Here is a 22002-nt window from a genome sequence, read left to right as displayed (position 1 = left end):
ACAATCGTAGCTTTTATATACATAGTTGACCTATACATAGTTTATCATGGCTCTATTTCTATCTTCTTAGCAAAATAGTTAATATATGTTGTAACAATTTGTTTCGAATTTGCTTCGCAAAATAGTCAATATGTGCTCAGTAATAAGATCAATGCAAATCATGCCAATTAAATGAGCAACTAAACTATGTATAGATCAATGCAAAGATAAACCATATTCCCACATACCAACAATGCTCCTTTTCATCTTCTAAAAGATGAACCTTGGTTTTGATGGACTTAATGGTTTATTAAAACACATTTATAAAAACCCAAATTCAGGTTATAATTTTTACTTGTGTGTGTATATAGACATGTGTATACATAATACATACATGTGTGTGTACATATATACATGTGTCTTTGTATGCATATACATGTGTTTGTGTTCATATATACATGTATGTGTGTACATATAGACAAATTTAATCAGTAATATACATTCATTGGTATAGAGTACAGATAGATTACATGGAGTAGAATGACATGCTATTGTTGCATTGTTCATTATGGGCTTATGACCCTCACCAATTTGTATTCCTTGTTGTATTTGAATAAATAATTGACTTCTTAATGCAACGAGGCTAGCAAATAATCATGTTGTATCTCGATAGGTGATAGTTCATATCTCATAACTGATAGTGTATAATTTGTCCACATTTTAGGCCATTGATGGATCCTATGGACAACATAAAGGTTCAAGGATGCATAGTAAGGAAGACCACATACACCTGCATTCTCATAGTTCTTTTTTCTTTTTTTTTCCATAACCTAAGTACTGGTAGCCTAAGAAGGTAGTCAAATGGGTAAATGAATAAGAAAAAGGAAATTCCTTTTGTAGATACATTATTCATTCCAATGAGGTGGATTGTCATTATTAGATTCGGATGAGTAGGGAAGCCTTCTTTTGTCTAGCTAGTATTCTCAAGCTGAAAGGAAGCTTGAGAGACATGATTCACTTGAAGTTAGAGGAACAACTAGTGTTGTTCCTCTACACCCTTGGGCACAATCTGAGGAACCAAAAGATTTCCCATAACTTTGGACACTCAAGAGAGAGAGTAAGTTGGTACGCCCACAAGGTGTTGACAGTTGTCTCAGCCCTTCACAGGGATTACTTCATACCACCTAGTCCAAGCACTCCTCTTGAAATTAGTGGGAAGGACCATTTTGATCTATTCTTCAAGGTAAATTATACATTGTTACAAGTTTATTGTCTAGATTATTATTCTTATCTTATTATTTCTTGAGTATAGATTTGATCAGTATATCATAACCTATAGGATTGTGTTGGAGCTAACAATGGAACCCATATTCCAGTGTGAGTCAATGTCGACATACAAGGCAAATATCATGATAGAAAAGGGAACCTATCACAAAATGTTATGGGTGTCTGCTCCTTTGATTGTAAGTTTCAGTACTGCCTTGCTGGTTAGGAAGGCTCTGCTACAGATAGTCATGTTCTAGCCTCAACTCTCTCTAGAGAAGATCCACTTGTAGTTCCCCCTAGTAAGCCAAATCATATTTTAATATACTCAAGGGTATGCTAAATGTTTCAAGTATTGAAAATATACTTTCTTTATGTAGGAAAATATTTTCTAGTGGATGTTGGATATCCAAATGCATTGGATTTCTCTCTTCTTATTGGTGTACACGCTACCACTTGAAAGAATGGTCAAGAGAAAAACCAATAAAGTCTGCACATGAGTTGTTCAACCATTGATGCTCCTCACTTATAAATGTAGTAGAATGTATGTTTGGTATTTTGTAATAGCATTTTCCAATCTTGAGACATTCAACATCTTATGGTATCATGAAACAATCCTATATTGTTTTAGCATGTTGCATACTTCACAATTTTATTACAATAGAGGATGGCCTTCCATTGGAAGTAGCTATTGAAGAGGAAGATGATTGTGATGGAATAGAGGTACTAGTTCTTGAGACATATGGGTTTTCTCAAGAGGATAGGAATAAGTGGGCACAATTTTGAGAAGATATAGCAAGTAGGATGTGGGAAGATTATAGATATGGAGAATAATTGAGCTTTTATGGGACAATGTGTTTTATTTGATTAAAGTGATGTATGCATATACAATGATGGATGATTCCTTTTTTTGATGTTTATACCTATTGAATATGTTAGTCTCATTGCATTACAATGTATTACAAATGATAGCCCTCTTAGCCTCGTTGAATTAGGATGTTTAAATGAAATACAACAAGGAGTACCAAATGATGAAGATTATAACCCTACTAATAACAAGAGAACAATGAATTTTCTAAAAATCCTATTTTTATGATGTTAGTCCTTATTGCATTCCATTAAAAATTTAAACAACATTAACTTTCAATTTCAATCATATGATTTGTTTAAATTTTTAATACATTTATACCCATTGAATATGTTAGCAAGTAGGATGTGGGAAGGTTACAAATCCTAAGAATAATTGAACTTTTATGGGACAATGTGTTTTATTTGATTAAAGTGATCTATGCATATACAATGATGGATGATTTCTTTTTTTTGATGTTTATACCTATTGAATATGCTAGCCTTGTTGCATTAGGATGTTTAAATGAAATACAACAAGGAGTACCAAATGATGAAGATTATAAGCCCACTAATAACAAGAGAACAAAAAATTCATTGAAAATCATATTTTTCTGATGTTAGTCCTTGTTGCATTCTATTTAAATTTAAACAACATTAACTTTCAATTTCAATCATATGATTAGTTTAAATTGTAATACGTTTAAAGAAATGACAACAATATATATTTTGTGAATAGAAATTGTAGAATATGGCATATACTAAGCTCATAAACAACATGAACAAACCCGTTAGTGTAAGCCATATGTATTCTCTCATTAGTTTGAGTGGCATGGATGGATCCCTCAATGTGAGCAACAAATCCTCTTATTGTTCAAAGAAGATAATGTGGACAAATCATATGGAACACAAGTTTATAGACTTGCTCCTTGAACAAGTTCATCTCAGATGAAAAGGTGAAAGTGGTTTAAAAAAGAAGTGTGGATCACTATAGAGCGGACATTCAATGCAGAGGAACTTGAATCTATTATGAGATCATTTTAAGAATAAGCTAAAATCATGGAAAGCAGGATATAGAGTAATGAAGGACTCGAAAAATACAAGTGAGTTTTCTTGGAATGAAGCAACTCAAACTATGGATGCTAAGGATTATGTTTGAGATGACCTCTTAAAGGTAGGATGATCTTTGTACTCTTTTGATTGAAAAAATATTGCCTTCTTATTTTAATATTGAAAGACTAACAACCTAATCCATTTATTTGTGCTTACATGTGGAGGAGAGAATTAAAAAATGCAAAAATGTATAAGAGGTCACCCTTCCAATATTTCAATGAGTTTTTTGTAATTGTTGACAATGGCATTGCTGAAGGGTACACAACTTCAACACCTCTTGATGCTAAAGAAGGGCACCCTATGAATGATGCATTGCACCCACTTGATGAAGATGATATCAATTACAATACACCTCTTAACAACCAAATGGATTTGGATGAAGAGTTATATCATTCCAATTAGTCAAGTGCAAGTGCTAGAGGTACTCCTCGACCACCATCATCAAGGAGGGGAAAGAGGAAGAGGACAACTTTGGGTGTACCATTGGATGTGATATGTGAAACTATGAAGGAACTTAAAGATGGCCTTGGTAAGCCTTAGATTGTAAAAAAGGATAAATTTGAAGATGATAATGTATTGAGTACCACGTATACCACTCTCAAAGCCATCCCTGAACTGAGTCGAGGTGTTTTTGTTAAAGCACATGACACCTTTGTGCTTCAACATGAAAGATCCAAAGGGTTCTTGATGTTAGATGATGTGGAGAGAGTGGAGTAGATTGCAATGACATTTGGTTTAGTTTAGCTATTTCAGCTATTAATTACTAATTTTAATGATTAGCATTGATCAATACGTAGTTTAGTTTTTCATGAGCTGCCTCTGTTTAATGGTTTTGCATTCATGGAACCCATACCACTAAAGTGGAACTCATTACTAAGAACATATTAACTATTTTTGTAAGCATTCTAGAAAAAAACTATAACATAGTTTAGTTCATTTTATTGGAATTGGTATGATTGGCATCTGAAGTAATTCATGTTTATGAGTTGCCTCTGTTTAATAGTTTTGGATTGATCTCTGATAACACTAAACTGGAACTCATTACTGAGCACATATTAATTGTATTGCTAAGTAGACTAGCAATAAATTATCACATAGTTTAGTTGTTCATTTTATTGGCATTGACATGATTGGCATCTAAAGTAATTCCAGTTTATGAGTTGTCTTTGTTTAATGGTATTGCATGGATCTATACATACTTGATCTATCCATAGTTTAGTTATTCATTTTGGCATTATTGGAATTCATCAATACATAGTTTAGTTTTTCATTTCATTGACATTTTCATGATTGACATTTGTAGAAGTTTCACTTTATGAGTTGGCTCTGTTTATGACCACATAAACTATTGCTATAGTTGTACATTTCATTATTATTAGTACAAATAATCAAAGCTTTAACTATGATATATACATACTTGATCTATGCATGATTGGCATTGATAAATAAATAGTTTAGTTGTTCATTTCATTGACATTGGCATGATTGGCATCCGAAGAAATTCCAGTTTATGAGTTGGCTTTGTTTAATGGTATTGCATTCATCTGTCACAACACTAAAGTGGAACCCATTATTGAGCACATACTGACTATTTTTCTAAGTAGACTGGCAACAAACTATTACATAGTTTGATTGTTCATTTCAATGGGATTGGCATGATTGGCATCTGAAGTAATTCATGTTTATGAGTTGCCTATGTTTAATGGTATTGTATGGATCTATACATACTTGATCTATCCATAGTTTATGACCTAGTAAACTATTGATATAGTTGTGCATTTCATTGCTATTGGTACATATAATGAGAGCTTTTACTATGATATATATAGGTAATCAAAGGTAATGACACTACATCATTGATCTATACAAAGTTTATGACATCATAAACTATTATAGTATTATGTGTAGATGAACTATGTATAGATAAGAGGTGAGATTGGCATGGACCTATACATACTTGATCTATCCATAGTTTAGTTGTTCATTTCAATGGCATGATTGACATTGTTCAATACATAGTTTAGCTGTTCATTTCATTGGCATTAGCATGATTAACATCTGAAGTAATTCAAGTTTATGACTTGGCTTTGTTTAGTGGTATTGCATTGATCTCTCACAACACTAAATTGGAACTCATTACAACACTAAATTTTTACATAGTTTAGTTCATTTCATTGGCATTGGCATTGGCATGATTGGTATCTGAAGTGATTTCAGTTAATGGGTCACCTTTGTTTAATGGTATTGCATTGATCTCTCACTGCACTAAATTGGAACTCATTACAAAAAAAAATTGTTACATCGTTTAATTGTTCACTTCATTAGCATTGGCATGATTGGCATCTGAAGTAATTCAAGTTTATGAGTTGGCTTTGTTTAGTGGTATTGCATTAATCTCTCACAACACTAAACTAAAACTCATTACAAAACTAAATTGTTACATAGTTTAGTTGTTCATTTCATTGGCATTGGCATGATTAGCATTTGAAGTAATTCTAGTTGGTGAGTTGGCTTTGTTTAATGGTATTGCATTGATCTATGACAACACTACACTGGAACTCATTACAACACTAAATTGTTATATAGTTTAGTTGTTCATTTCATTAGCACTAGCATGATTGACATCTAAAGTAATTCCAGTTGGTGAGTTACCTTTGTTTAATGGTATTGCATTGACCTATGACAACACTAAACTAGAATGCATTGCTAATTAGAGCTATAATTGAACTATACTTATGTGGAATACACCAAGGAGTAGAAAATGATGAATGCTCAATTGTAGAACTTGAGAGCATATGTTAATAGAAATGTGTTCTAGTACATGATTGTACAGTTCATGATTTTGTCCCATGTTATATCTATAAGTCCTAATTTTCTTGGATATGTTTTTATCTCTTGTATTCTTGTCCCTATTTGATTTCCTAGGTATATTCTTGCTAACAAGATTATCAAAATTGTTGAGAAAGTGTTTTTTTGTGTTTTTCTGTTAAATGATTGTACAGTTCATGATTTTGTCCTATCTTATATGTATATTCCTAATTTGCTTGGATATTTCCTTTATTTCTTGTCTTTTTTTCCCTATTTGGTTTCCTATGTATGTGCTTCCTGACAGAATTGTCAATGATATTGACAAAGTGTCTTTCTTTTGTATTTTTCTAATTGATCCTGATTTGTTGATATTGCGAGACTACAAATATTGAAAAAAAAATGAGCTATCTAATGATTTTTTAGTGTTCATATTTGTAAATGGTCAATATTTTTGATGCTACTCCTTGGTGTATTCCATTAAAAAATAAACAAGTTTTACTTTTTCAAGCATGTTTAGTTTGTATATGCAGGATTGACCATCTAACAATATAGACAGTAATGGGAATATTGAGCAACATATGAGAGAGTTGCTCACCGAATGTGGGGCATAAGGGTGTAGATCATGGATTTCCCTATATTTTCATATTTAATGGTGTGTTTTCACAACACCATTCAAATCATGGATATTGTTCTTTCCCATCAATTCATGGATATTATTTGTGTGCACTATGGATTTCCCTATGTTTTCATATTAAACGATGTGTTTTCACACCACCATTCATATCATGGATATTTTACTTTCCCATCAGTTCATGGATATTTTTTTTCCATCTTCTATCTCATGCTAGATATGTTACTTTCAATTATTGATCAGATTCATAAATTGAACATATTTGGAACACTAGTGTTTTGTACTTTTTTGCTAGAATCACATTGTTATTTGAATGTTGGTATATGTTTACAATACTTTTGTTTCATAATAAAATAAGATTAAAAAATTTACATCAAATTTCAATTCCAATTTGATAATGAACAATCAAATGTAAGAAAAGAATATTCCCAGTCATATTCTATTCCAATTCCAATTTCTAAATTGGCAAGCAAATGCAGAAGATGGATTTGTATATTCATCTTTCGTGTCAACCAAATGGTCCAAATATCTTCCCAAAACACAAAACTAAGTTTTAGCCTAGTTATGAGATAATAAGGTTTTGAACCAAATTCCTCTTCCCCAACCAAGTAGGGCCTAAGTTATCATGGAGTTTAAAATTAGAAGATGTTAAAATGTTGACCAATATAGTTGGGCATCTAACTATGAACCAAGATATCTAAAGCTATATTCTAATATATTTATCTAGCCAAAGCATTTTATTGGTTAATGTTTTCATGTGTGAAGAATTCCTAATGTAGTTTTGGATCCTTGATGCTTGTATGTTCAATGAGATTTGATTATTGGAATGTTGTAGTTGACACCATGTATGTAGATCAGAGGTTTGATAAGTTAATTGAGCCCAAAAATTATAGTTGGTTCACATTTTCTGAGGAATTTTTTATATTGGCGAGTAATGGGTGAGTGTGAACTATAGCTTCTATTAAAACAGGTCATAAACAACATAAAAACCAAAGTAATAACTGTTGTAATGTAGAAAGTAAGGAAAAACAAAGATATATAACTGATAAACAACAATATATTAATCTAGCTTGCTTGCATGCATCAAGCCTTCAAATGTCTTCTATCAATGCATAGCTTGTATGTGCACATCACATATTTATGCATGTAGTGTCAAAATCTAGAAACTCCTCTAGAGTATTCTATATCTTAGAATGTTCTACATCTAATTTGGATTGTACAATGGAAGGCTCTAGGAAGCCTCTTCTCTAGATTCTTCTAGGCAATCTTAAACCCTTAACATCCCCACTTAAGATTAGCTACAAAAAAATACAAAAGAGAAGTGAAGAGGGGAACAATATATGATTATCCCCCCTTAGTGTTCACCTCAATCATACTGAGCATACTCCATAGCTTGACAAATTTAGTCTCAAGCATACTCTTAGTAAATATATCTGTTGTTTGATCTTCACTTGGACAAAATTTGAAGATTAACAATATTTTCTTGAACAAGATCCTTGATATAGTAAACATCAATTTCAATGTTCTTTGTTTTACCATGAAAAACAAGATTGCTTGCAACTTGTATAGCACTTTGATTATCACAATACAAAGTAGCAGTTGAACTTTTTTCAAAGCCAAGCTTAGATAAAATATGTTGAAGCCAAACTACTTCTTTTCCTGCTTCTTTTGTTGCTCTATATTCTACTTCACATGAAGATAGTGATGTAGTGACTTGTTTTTTGCTGCTCCATGTGATTGGATTTGAGCCAAGCTGAAATATATAGCCTCCAATAAATTTTCTATCATTAATATCACCGTCCCAATCTGAATCTGTAAAGAAAAGCAAAGAAATTGGGGACTTGTAATTGTAATGTATGTCGTTGTTCCACAAACATATCAAAAAATTTTCTTGGTAGCCATCCAATGACTTTCTTTAAGTTCTTTCATAAATTGAGATACTAGATTGACTACAAAACAAGTCTGGTCTAGAATGAGTTAGATAAACCAAGCTACCAATAAGTTGTCTATATAGAGTAGGATCTACTTTCTTGGAGGTTCATTCCTTAGTAAGCTTGACTCCGAATTGGAAAGGAGTAGGGGCTAGCTTGCAATCAAGCATTTTAAATTTCTCTAAAAGATCCAAAACATATTTTGTTTGAGAGATGAACAACCCATCATGAATTCACTAATTTGCAAGCTAAGAAAATAAGTTAGTTTACCCAAATCAGTCATATAGAATTCACCTTTGAGATTCAATTTCAAATCATTGATTAAACTAATATTTGGTCCAGAAATGAGTAAATCATCTACATAAACTACAACAATGATGATGCCATCTTTCACCTTCTTCACATAAAGATTTGGATCTTATTTACATTTTCTAAACCCATGAAGCTGAAAATACCTATCAATCTTCTCGTTCCATGCTCTTGGTTCTTTCTTAAGTCCATAGAGTGACTTCTTTAATCTGAAAACATGATTAGGATGTTGTTGATCTATAAAACCTGGAGGTTGATCCATATCGATTTCTTCATATAAATCTCCATTTAAAAAAGCATTTTTTACATCCATTTGGTGAACATGCCACCCAAGACTTGTAGCCAAAGATAAAATAAGTCTAATTGTATTCATTTTAATGACATGAGCAAATGTTTCTTCATAATCAACATCCTCTTTCTGATTAAATCCTTTAGCAACCAATCTAGCCTTGAATTTCTCTATATCACCATTTGATCTAAATTTTGTTTTGTAAACCCACTTGCAACCAATAACATTCTTACCTTAGGGTTGAGGTACAAGTTCCCAAGATTTATTTTCTATTAATGCATTATATTCTTCTTTTTGTGGCTTGCTCCCATTCTTTCTTCCCTCAAGCTTCATCATAGAATTTTGGATCATTTGCTTGTAATGCTTTGCCCATGAGAGCACGACCATTCCTTCCTTGGATTTTTGAGCCTTGTCTATAGATTTCTTCAATACTTCTTGTCTTTTGTCTAGTTGGAGAAACATCTTCTTCATTATCACTACCTAAATCAAAAGGTTCTTGGTGATGTTTCCCTAGCATACTTCACAAACTCCTTCAAATGGTGAGATTTTTGTTAACCCTCTAACCATGTCCATTCTAACCATATCTTGCAATTTCCTATAATTAATATGTCCAAGTCTAGCTTGCCAAAGTTTTGACATATAATTAGCTTGAGAAATATAAGCATGAGAATGTTTAAAATCTTCATTAGCAAATCCCACAAATTTAAAAAGACTTTCTTCATGATCAACTCTTCTTGAACTATTTTGTATACTAAAATTAGATTCACCCCTAATCCTTCAACCAATAAAACATTTTTCAAAGACCCATTTGTTACATTAACAGTTCTTGTACCTATAACTAGCAATTTCATTTTATTTCCAATAGTAATTTCTTGATCTAAATTCTAAGCAAGCAAAGATCTATTTCTAGTCATGCAAAATGATGCACCTGAATCTAAAATTCATTCTTTAATAGAAACTGAAGCAAAGTACCCGACTTAACATTAGATTTTATTTCAGGTGTAGCAATTACCTCCTTACTTTTTTTGTCTTCTTTTTTTTGGGAGATGGCTACAAAGTTGTATCTATCCTTCTTGCCATCCTTAAAATTTCCTTGCTTGGGCTTGTTTTGTTGGCTTTCATTGTCCTCCTTTTTCAAACAGAATTTCTTCATGTGATTTTCACCACCACAATACCTGCAAATAATGAGTTTTCTTCCACCTTGTTTCTCTAGACCATCATTTCTAAAAAATAGTTAGAACTCTCATTATTCTAAAATTTATTATATCCTCTCCAATTCTTCTTTCCATTATTTATAACAAACTTAATTCTAGCTGCATATGCATGATGTTTCTTAATATACCCTTCTTTAATAAGTTGGCCTTCTTCATCTATAATAGACTTACAAAATTGATCAAAAGTTTGTTGTGGAGTATTAGGATTTAGCTGAATAGTCCTTTCGTTCATTGCTTAAATACCTTGTATGGCTAGGAGAACTTACTTTCAACCATTGCAATCAAATGAAAATCTTTCTTTGCATACTCAACACCTATTTTCTTTAGTTGAGCATTTAAAAAAGTAACTTCATTGAAATAATTAGTCATTTTTTCAAAATAGGATGGATCCAAGTTCACTAATTTTTTCTCTATGCTAAATGTTTATAATGTTTTTCTAAAGTATCCCACAACACTATTGGATCATCAATATAAAAAAACCTTCTATTGAGATTGGGGCTTAAAGCTTTACCAATAATACCTCTAGCTTGCTCCAACTTGCATCTCCAAATCTCTTTTTCTTTATTAGTTTGGGGTTCTCCAATCTCCTTATTCACAATGCTCCATAAGGCCTTTTCTCTCAAAGCATTCTTGACTACAATCTTCCAATCTGCAAAGCCACTTCCATCAAATATAGGCAAAACTTCATTTGAAGAGCCCATGTTACCAAAAAAAATTAGCCTTACAAATAAACCACTTCCAACAATGTATTTCTTGCACCAAATCTCTCTAGAGATATTTCTAGCTAAATCTCCACCTGAACCACATAGAAATCTATTTCTAGCTGAGCCTAAGCTCTGATACCATGTTAAAATAGGCCATAAACAACATAAAAACCAAAGTAATAACTATTGTAATGTAGGAAGTAGGGCAAAAGAGATATATATAACTAATAAACAACAATATATTAATCTAGCTTGCTTACATACATTAGATCTTCAAATGTCTTCTAACAATGCACAACTTGTATGTGCACATACATATTTATACATGTAGTACCTAAATCTAGAAACTCCTTTTCTAGAGTATTCTATATCCTAGAATGTTCTACATCTAATCTAGATTGTATAATGGAAGGCTCTAGGAAGCCTCTTCTCTAGATTCTTCTAGACAATCTTAAACCCTTAACAACTTCTCTATATAAGTCACAAAAGAATATTGGCATGGATGGTGCATCCATAGATTGGGATTTAGCAGTTGGGAATCTATTATATATCCCCATAAATCATAGACATATAAGAACACAAACCAAGAAGTTCCTTCTTCAGCGTAGTAAAGATAGAGGCCGAGATTTTAGATTTGAAAGGATGGTTAAGAAGAAGAGAGGGCTTAACAATCAATTTGTGAAGGATGAATTAGGGAACTAAGAAATGCAGATTGGGATGATAAAAGCAACATTGTAGTTAATGATTGTATTGTTGGAAATATTATTTGTAGTTTTGCAATGACTTGAGCGGGCGGCTTAAACATCACACACAAAATTTCATTCCAACACTATAAAATGTTAAATAGTCAAATATACGAATAATAGTCCTTCGAAGAATATAGGTCATCTCTATGTGTAGATCCTCATACCATAAAATGGAACATAACACCACTTTACATAGATCATCTCAACAGCATGAAGACCATATTGCAATGCAATATCTCATTACAATAAGGGGTAATATCTATAGAGTTTCATGTTTTAATGTGCTTTATATATCAAAGAAAATAGTTAAAGAAAGGATTTTCATGTTGTTAATTAGTGCTTCTCTATAATTTGATCGAGCTCAATGTGAAGCACTTAATGTGTCATCTTCATACAAAGGTGAGTATTGAGGAGTATGTACGAACATGTCAATTGCCATAGAACCCTCCACAATGAACAAGGTTAGGCAAAAATGGTGTCCAATAAATGAACAAGGATTAGACACTTGATGGATCATCATTTAAATATTTACACATTGTTTTGAAGAGGATATTGAAATCATATTTAGAGAGTTTTCAATAATTTCCAAAGAGAAAATGCCCAATCTATAATGATTAATAACCATTTGGACCGATGGTAACCTACACTTGAGAAATGCGAGGTATCCAGGATAACATGAACAAATTAGTAAGGATGTGGGTATCCTCCCACAAAAATGCATAGTTGACCAATTTTCAAAAGATAGAAAACATCATGGATTTTTTTTGAAAATTTCAGCATTTGATCTTCATGATCTACATAGTTTGTAGTAAAAAAAAACAAAAACAATTGGAAAAATTTCACGATCTTTTTGTGAATTTGAAGGGAAAAAAAAGTTCAACTTTGTTTTGTCTTTGGTGCTATTTTTGTGGGACATTAGCCTATCCCAATTAGTAATACTAAGAATTTTATTGTGTGGCATGTGGGAGTGATGTGGGCTAAGGATCAATGAAGATGACAAAAAAATAGGCCTACAGATAGCAAGTAACTATGACTTATTAATTGTCATTATTTTAAAAGGTGGTGATTGATTAAAGTTTATATGATGAACTAACCCCCACGTGAGTGGAGAGGAAAGAAATACATGTAAGATCATTTTAAATTATTTGGAGACTATATTAAGGATATTGTGGACACAAACAAACCAATCATAAAACACTAATACCAAGGATTTTCATAGAGGACATTGCCCAATAAAAATTAAGATAACCAAATGAATTAAGAAGTGCAATTTATGAATAAATATGATTTGCAAAGAATGAGACACTGATTTTCTATAGGAAGCTTCTTCAACTAAGAGATTTCTAGCTCTTCCCAAGCTGCTCCTAGTCCACTTTAGGGTCTTCTCTCTTAACCATAGCTTATAGGATCCCTCTACAATTCCCTTTCTCCAAGAAACTCACCCACTAATTCAAACTTCAATGTCATTCTCCCAATTCAACCTATAATGCATTCTTTGGATTAGATTGCCAAAACTTCCTCAAGAGCACCAAGTGCCTCAAAAACAAGATTGAACCTTCCTCCTAAGGTTCTTGAATCTTTCCCCATCATTCTCCACCATTCTTTCAAGTTCCTCTCACCCAAATCACCAAATTGACTAGTTAGGCCTTGTAGCCCTAAGAGCCCCTATTATCCCTCCTAGAAACAAGGAAAGAGATATAACTCACAAAAACCCTTAATAAGGCCCATCGGTGTATAGTAGACTTTTGTTCCCTATGACCAACCTTTGAAGATTTTGTAGCTCTAGGGTTCTAACAATGTCCATACAATACAAATTTAGAAAACCCTACTTTTAAGGGTTTTGAAAGCAATGTTAGTGTTTTCTTCTCCACAAGTGTCAAACTCCATAACTAACCTCCTCCTTTGATTTTTTCTTCCTTCAAACATTTCTCCTACACTACCAATTTGAGATTGACCCATGCCAATCATCTATTCATCTCAATAACTCTTTATAAGCATCTCCTTGCACCTCGCAAAGCTTGTCTACTTTCCTAGGGCTCACTTGTAAAAATAGAATTTGGCCTTCCAAAACCTCCAAAAACTATATTTAAATTATGTATAGAGGCTATTTCTTGGTCTCCAAGAGCCATGGTGATTAGACCAAGGACACTCAAGCCATATCCCATTTCATTCTTGCAAAACAAAAATGAACAATAGGGTTGCTAAAAACAAATAATTTTCTAAACCTTATCAAATGTCTCATCTAAAGACAAAAAACTACACACAAATTCAAGGTATGAACACAAGATCTTACTCCATCAAACACATTTCCTTATTCAATCCAAAATTTTAATCAAAATTTCAAACTACGCTTCAAATGCTCAAAAAGTGTCTTGCTATAGTTGTTGTTTGTAGACCCAATTGTCCAACCCTTGGAACTGAGTTGGAAAAGTCTTAAATGGACTTCATCCTTAATCCTAGACTTCAGTTTGAACCATAACTCTCCAAATCATTGGTTTTGCAAAAACTGCCTAAAAGTTGTCAAGCAATTTTACAAAAATTGCAAAGTTGTATATGCAACCTTTTGACAACTTTTGCAATTTTGCTCCTAGAGTCTTCAAACTTGAAAAGAAAGTTGTGAAGCCTCCTAGGATGATCTTAGAACATCTAAGAGCCATATTTACACACTCTTTTCCCCTTTTTATGACATTTTACCTCAATTTGTCTCCTATAGCAATTTTTGCAATTTCCTCTTATCAGGACCTAATTGACAAAATTAGATTCCTAAAGCAAAACCTATCAACTCAAACCTCCTAAATGCATATTGGGACTTTATCTCTAGTACTTATTATCCACATGGTTTTTTAGACTATCTACAAACCAAAAATTATACTTAGGGTTTGACCTTATCCTAGGTGCTCCTGCACCATTCTACGCTTGCATGAAGATGTTTAAGGCACTACTAGAGATAAAAACTGCTTGTTGATGCCTATCTTCTTGAAGTCACCCTTAGAAATCCAAGTTGCCTCAGCCTTAGGTAAATCCATCCATTTCACCAAATGCTCCTTGTAGACCTTGTTTCTTGTGCTCTTCTTCACTCTAGAATCCAAGATCTTCTCAACCCGCAGTTGCTTCTTTTCAAGTACCTTCAGGTCTGCTACATCCTTGTTCAACTCTTCCTGATACTCTAAGTTATCCATCTTAGGACCTCTATATGGTACTAGGTCTCTCACATTGAAAATTGGAGAAAGAGACATGTCCTTTGGTAGATCTATTTTGTAGGCATTGGGTCCATACTTTTGAAGGATCTTGCATGGCCCAATCCTCCTCATCTAAAACTTGGGAGGGATTCCCTTTTGTAACCTAGTCTTCTTGAGATACACCATCACCAAGTCTTGTTGAAACCCCAAATACATCAGTTCCTCTTTCATGAACTCACCAATACCCTCCTCAACATGAGGTTTTCATCTTTTTCCACACCAAGGTCCACTTCTCTTTCCTTTTAATTGTCCTCTTCTTGGAAATATGCAATTTTATTTTCCCCATAAGAAGATGATGCCGTTTCTAGACATCTATAAGAAGGGTGTCCTAACTTAACATAGTTATATCACTTCATGTTATTGAAGTGTGAACCTCTGTTGTTGTTTCCATATCTACCTCTGCCACCATTGTGGGATCCTTTGCCTTTGCTAGAGCCTCCCCTCTGATTGGTCTCACTAGTCTTCTCACTCCACTTAGAGTCTCCATAGATTTTCCACTCATTAGTCCTACTATTGGTGCCTCCCCTTGAGCCATCTCTGAAGTCTTTACCACTGACCCTATTCTTAAAACTTGAGTCCCCTTTCTTCCTTGATTTTTGTTCCACCTTACTAGCCATTTGAAAATAAATATGAAGAGTGGTGAGGCTGAACAAACTCATCTTGTATAGACTATTTAAGGCCATTTAGGTACCTAGCCACCTTGATACTCTTTGCTTCTTGCACCCTTGATCTTACTACCAACTTATGAAACTCCTTAGTATGGGTAGCTACATCAAGACTTTTCTTCCTGAGATTTTTACTCTATTTATGGATTTGAATCTCATAATCTTATGGTAGATATGTTTCTTTGATCTTTTCCACCATTGTTTTCCAATTAGCTATAGGATTCTTCCCCTTACTTTCTCTTTCTTCCTACATAAACTTCCACCATGTCAAAGCTTGACCTTTCAACCTGTACTTTTCAAACCTCACCTTTTGGGCATTTCTTGTCCCTTCACACTCAAAGTAGTTCTCAATGCTCTCTAGCCATTCTAAGAATACCTCTGCATCCATCTTGCCATGGAATAAAGAAACATTCTCTAGGCTCTTCCCTCCAAATGCTTTGAGGGATTTTAGGAATGGTTCCTTCTCACCAAGTGAAAGATCTGGTTCAGGGATCTCATCCTCTAAACTCTCCTTTTCTTTACCCTTGCTAAAGTCTTCATCTTCCTTAGCTTGGGTTGCATCCTCTATCTCTTTCAACTTGTCTTTCATCTTCTCTAGGGCCTCATCTAGGACCCTAGTCTTCTCTTCTAAGAGGGCCTTTTTCTCATCGATGTCCTTTTCCAACTCTGCATTAGTCACCATCTTGGAAGACCGACTTGACTTAGTGGAATACAACATGCCACCACAAGCCTAATTTTATGGCTCTAATACCACTTTAATGGGAGCTTCTTTAACTAAGAGCTTTCTAGCTCTTCCCAGGCTACTCCTATCTCACTTTAGGTTCTTCTCTCTTAACCCTAGCTTAGAGGATCCCTCTACAATCCCCTTTCTCCATGAAACTCACCACCAATTCAAACTTCAATGTCATTCTCCCAATTCACCCTATAATGCATTCTTTGGCCTAGATTGAAAAAAATTTCCCAAGAGTACCAAGTGCCTCAAAAACAAGATTGAACCTTCCTACCGAGGTTCTTGACACATTCCCTATCATTCTCCACCATTCTTTCAAGTTCCTCTTACACAAATCACTGACTAGTTAGGCCTTGTAGCCCTAAGAGCCCGTATTAGCCCTCCTAGAAACAAGGAAAAGGCTATAACTCAAAAAAAAACCATTAATAAGGCCCCTTGGTGTATACTAGACTTATTTTTCCATATGACCAACCCTTGAAGATTTTGTAAGTCTAGGGTTCTAGCAATGTTTGTACAATAGAGAATTAGAAAACCCTACTTTTAAGGGTTTTAAAAGCAATGTTAGTGTTTTCTTCTCGATAAGCATCAAAATCCATACCCAAAATTCTCCTTTGAGATTTGCTTCCTTCAAAAATTTCTCCTAAACTACCAATTCAAGATTTACCCATGCCAATCATTTGTTCATCTCAAGAACTCTTTACAAGCATCTCCTTGTTCCTTGCCAAACTTGTCTGCTTGTCTAGGGCTCACTTGTAAAAATAGAATTTGGCCTTCAAAAAGCTCCAAAAACCATATTTACATTATGTATAGAGTAAATTTCTTGGTCTCCAAGATCTATGGTGATTAGACCAAGGACACTCAAGCCATAGCCCATTTCATTCTTGCAAAACAAAACTGAACAACATGGTTACTAAAAAAAAATAATTTTCTAAACCTTATCAAATGCTCATCTAAAGACAAAAAAAAATGCACACAGATTCAAGGCATGAACACAAGATCTTACTTCATCAATCAAAGTTCCTTATCTAATCCAAAATTTCAATCAAAACTTCAAACTACATTTCGAGTGCTCAAAAACTATCTTGCTACAATTGTTGTCCATACACCCAATTTTCCAACCCTTGGAACTAAGTTGGAAAAGTATTAAATAGAATTCATCCTTTATCATAGACTACAGTTCAAACCATAGCTTCTCAAATCATTGGTTTTGCAAAAACTGCCTAAAAGTTGTCAAGCAATTTTGCAAAAATTGCAATGTTGTCAATGCAACTTTTTGACAACTTTTGCTATTTTTCTCCTAGACTTTTCAAACTTTAAAAGAAAGTTGTTAAACCTCATAGAATGACCTTGGAACATCTAAAAGCCATATTTACACACTATTTTCCCCTTTGAGTGGCATTTTACTTCAGTTTGTCTCCTAGAACAATTTTTGCAATTTCCTCTTATTATGAGCTAACTGACAAAATTAGATTCCTAAATTAAAACCTATCAACTCAAACCTTCTAAACACACCTTGGGACTTTATGTATATTCCTTATTATCCCCATGGTTGGTTAGACCATCTAGTAACAAAAAATTATACTTAGGGTTTGACCTTACCCTAGGTGCTCTTTCACCAATTTCCATCTTCAAAGATAAGTTTGGCTCTTGGTCATGGTCAAAGTGAGAAGTGGGACCACACCACCACTTAGACATTGGTAATGGAGTCACTTTTTAAGGAGTGATTAGAATATTTAGAAATGAGATTGGTAAGGTAAACAAGGTGTGATATATATTTAAAATTCTTTTTTCTATTTGAAGATATTGTAGTGTCTACACACACACACACACTTGAGATAGGAATTAATTTAAAGTCATCAATGATTAATAATTAATAAGATTGTTTCTCATTATGGTTACACATTTTTTTTGGATAGTTAGTGTAAATCAAAGGAAATTTTACAATTTCTATTGTTAAGATGATTTTAATAATCTATTTGAATGGAGTATATGTATATATGTTCAAAGTATAGATTTTATCTATATTTTTGGAAAAATCTTATTTTGAGAATTATATTAGTTTCTCTCTTATTTTCAATTCAATATATATTATAAGAGCTACATGCCTTGATCTTTTTCCTCTAAGAATATTATTGCTGGAAAATGCATATTGAGATTTAGAGGGAGTCTGACATGTTATTAGAGGTAATCTTGAAAGAGAGGGGAAAGTCTGAGGATATTATTATATTAACCTTCAGTGATCTTGGTCTTATTGATTTAGAGAGAGTAAACCATTTTGAGATGGATACTCAGTAAATTGGAGCAACCAAGAGGACTATAATTCATGAATATATCTTGTGACTATGTGATTTAATGGGTCTAACCCTTGTGTACATCATGAGGAAGTGACAAATTCCAAATGATGCCACTTGTATTTGCAGAAGTTATTGTATGGTGACAATCTTACAATAACTTATATTATGTGATATCAAAACTTAGTTTGAGTACTTGGTGAATATTATTGATATTCTAAGAGGCCAATACTCTTGACATCAGATGTGATATCATATATTTGAGTAATTGGTGAATATCATGTATTCGAGAGACCAATACTCATGATATCATAATGATGGATATCTTCTAATCAAAGAGATCCTTAAAACTTGTCATTCATAACATTACCAATGGTGTAATATATGTCTTGTGTTTATCCTCCCTAGCTAAGAGGGAGTGTTGATGCGTGGCAACTTTAGTTGGATAAAATTTTATTCTATACATTTTGAGTAAGTGTTGTACTTAAATCACGTGAATATGTATTTTGTGAACCCTACAACTATGTGCTTAAATGTCATCTAATTGACTATCTTTGAATTGTTTGTATAAATACATATTAGAGATATTGGTAACTATGCATTTAGTGAGACTTATGACTAAGACCTTAGACATTAATTATAATGTCTTTGAATTATTTGTATAAATGCATACTATGTGTTTTACCTACTAAGAGTTTATATATTGGTAAATTGAATGTCTATGGATTGAGTAAAGTAGACATAGACCATTATCCTTGATTATCAAATTGTATTTATCCTTCTTGACTAAGAGGACATGTTAAAGTTTTAGCTAATTTGGATGTCTTTATCTTATATATACATATGTCACGAGGTATCATTATATATGTGATAAATTAATATAATAATAATATATAACTATGGTTATATATATTATATTTATATAATAATAATATTATAAATATGTTATAATATAAGTTATTAAATTAACAAATAAACATGTTCCTTAAAGGGACATGTCTATTCATGGCAGTGCTATTACATTTGCAGCAATCCAAAAAATTTAACAAGGATAAATAATATTGAATGATAAGATCAGACATGATGATGCATATTGGGTTCAAGAACTCTAATATTTTGAGTGTTGCATAGTTGAATAACTTGGGCTATAAGTTGGAATTTGAGAAAAAAAGGTCAAGGTCTTTGATAATGAGCGCAATCTAATTGGAATTAGACTACAAAAAAGGTAAGTTATTCTATCTTTATCCTATAATTGAAACATGATTATTTTCTGTAATTGAGGTTGTGTGGTTATGGCAGAAAAGGTTGTTCCATGTAAACTTTGAAAACATCGTGAAAATCTATAGAAAGAAAAGAGTAAGAGGCTTACCAAATCTGCACAAACCTAAAAACGCTATGTGTAAAGAATGTCATCTTGGTAAGATGAAAATGTCTATTTTTTCTAGCAAGGAACACACTTCAAATGATGTTTTGGAATTGGTGCATACTAATTTATGTGGTCCAACTGGTCTTGATAGTTACTATGGTGATAGATATTCCATATTGTTTGTGGATAATTATTTAACGATGATGACTCTAATATTTATGAAGGTTATATCACATGCATTTAACATGTTCAAATGGTATAAAGCTAGAGTTGAAAAGGAAACTAGTAAATCTTAGAAATATTTGAGATTTGATAGATGTGGTAAGCTTATGTTTGCTAAATTCACCAACTTTTGTGCTTAGAAAGGTATTAAAAGACAATATCTACATCGGGGACACCACAATAGAATGGTATTGTTGAAAGGAGAAATATGTCTATCATAGATTGTGCATGGAGTTTGATGATTGAGAAGGTATCTTAGATGTTCTAGAGAGAAGTAATTAGTACTGTCATTTATACACTTATTTGAGCTCAATTGAAGAAAGGAACAATTAAGATACTCTATGAATTGTGGTATAGTCATAAACCAAATGTAAATTATTTTTAAATTTTTGGAAGTAGGTGTTACATTCACAAGGATGCTAGGAATGGTAAACTTGATGTCAAAGGAGATGAAGGTATATTTCTTGGATATTCATCTAACATTAAGGCTTATAAATGTTTGAAAAAATCTAGTAACAAGATGCTTGAAAGTGCAATTATACAATTTGACAAGTTTCCAGAAAAGAATGATGTGAAAAGAAAGAAGGAACCTAAAGATTGCAATAATTTTTTCTATTTCTATGAGTAAGAATGTGATACTCTGCCTAAGTTACAAAATAAAGCTATCAAGAACTAGACAGTTGCTACTCACAAAAAACTATACCTGAGCACCAACTAATTCAACCTCAGTAGGAAGCTGAAATTTTATCAAGTGAAGGAAATATTGAGAATCAAAGAACTAAACTTGTATTAGCTAAATATGTAAGGAAGAACCATTCAAGTGAAAAGGTAATTGGAGATATAAGTGATGGAGTATAAACAAGAAACAAGATAAGAGAAGGTACACGTTTAATAGCTGATTTTGAACCAAAAATAGTTAAAGATGCATTAGAGGATGAATGTTGGGTTAATGGTATGAATGAGGAAATTTATCAAATTGATAAGAACAATACCTGGACACTAGTATCAAAACCTATTGATAAAAATGTGATTTGAGCAAAGTGGATTTTCAGAAACAAGTTGAATGAGAAGGGAGAAGTGGTAAGAAACATGGCAAGATTAGTTTGCAAGGGATATGCACAAGAAGAAGGAATTGATTATGGTGAAAATTTTGCACTTGCAATATTGGAAGGAGTAAGGACACTATTAGATTATGCTATATACAATAAATTCAAGGTATAGCAAATGAATATAAATTTGCATTTATGAATGAAATACTTGAAGAGGGACTCTATATTATTGAATAACTTACAAGATTCATTGAACTTAAGAAGAACATGGTCTACAAGTTTAACAAAGTTTTGTATGGATAGAAACAAGCCCCTAGAGCATGTTATGAAAGGTTATGCTCTTATTTGATTAAGATTTGATTTGCTAGAACAAGTAAAAACAATAATTTATATTTGAAGAATGAATCTAAAGTTATTGTCTTGATTGTTGAAATATTTGTTGAAGACATGATATTTGGTGGAAATGACATGTTGAGTAAGACATTTTTTGAACAAATGAGTACTAAGTTTGAAATGTCAATGTTTGATGAGACAAAAAAAAAAGGGATTACAAATAGACTGGATATTCCACTAGTTGTTGGAATTGCTGCAATGTTTTCATCGAATC

At 32.8% G+C, this 22002-nt stretch overlaps 1 protein-coding gene across 5 annotated transcripts in view; it reads right to left on the bottom strand.

The window, feature by feature from the left end:
• The window catches only part of LOC149575848 (uncharacterized), a 273561-nt gene that overhangs the window by 151370 nt on the left and 100189 nt on the right, over nt 1-22002 (bottom strand). Inside the window, exons 1-2 of one of the 5 annotated variants that reach the window (XM_089815787.1) lie at nt 10904-11050; nt 10182-10316 (exon numbers count right to left, since the gene is read on the bottom strand). The exons of 3 other annotated variants lie outside the window; for them this stretch is intronic. The gene's annotated coding sequence lies outside the window, so the exon portion shown is untranslated. Of the gene's footprint in view, nt 1-10181; nt 10384-10903; nt 11051-22002 lie in introns of those variants that run through there. One more of the 5 variants, XM_089815790.1, reaches the window with a different exon arrangement.

The sequence above is a fragment of the Cupressus sempervirens genome, chromosome 1 (assembly GCF_028749045.1).
Source record: "Cupressus sempervirens isolate cs-2001-9-10 chromosome 1, ASM2874904v1, whole genome shotgun sequence".
In the NCBI taxonomy this organism is placed as follows: domain Eukaryota; kingdom Viridiplantae; phylum Streptophyta; class Pinopsida; order Cupressales; family Cupressaceae; genus Cupressus; species Cupressus sempervirens.
The sequence above is the reverse complement of the archived record's forward strand: the minus strand, read 5'-3'. Positions and strand labels throughout refer to the sequence as shown.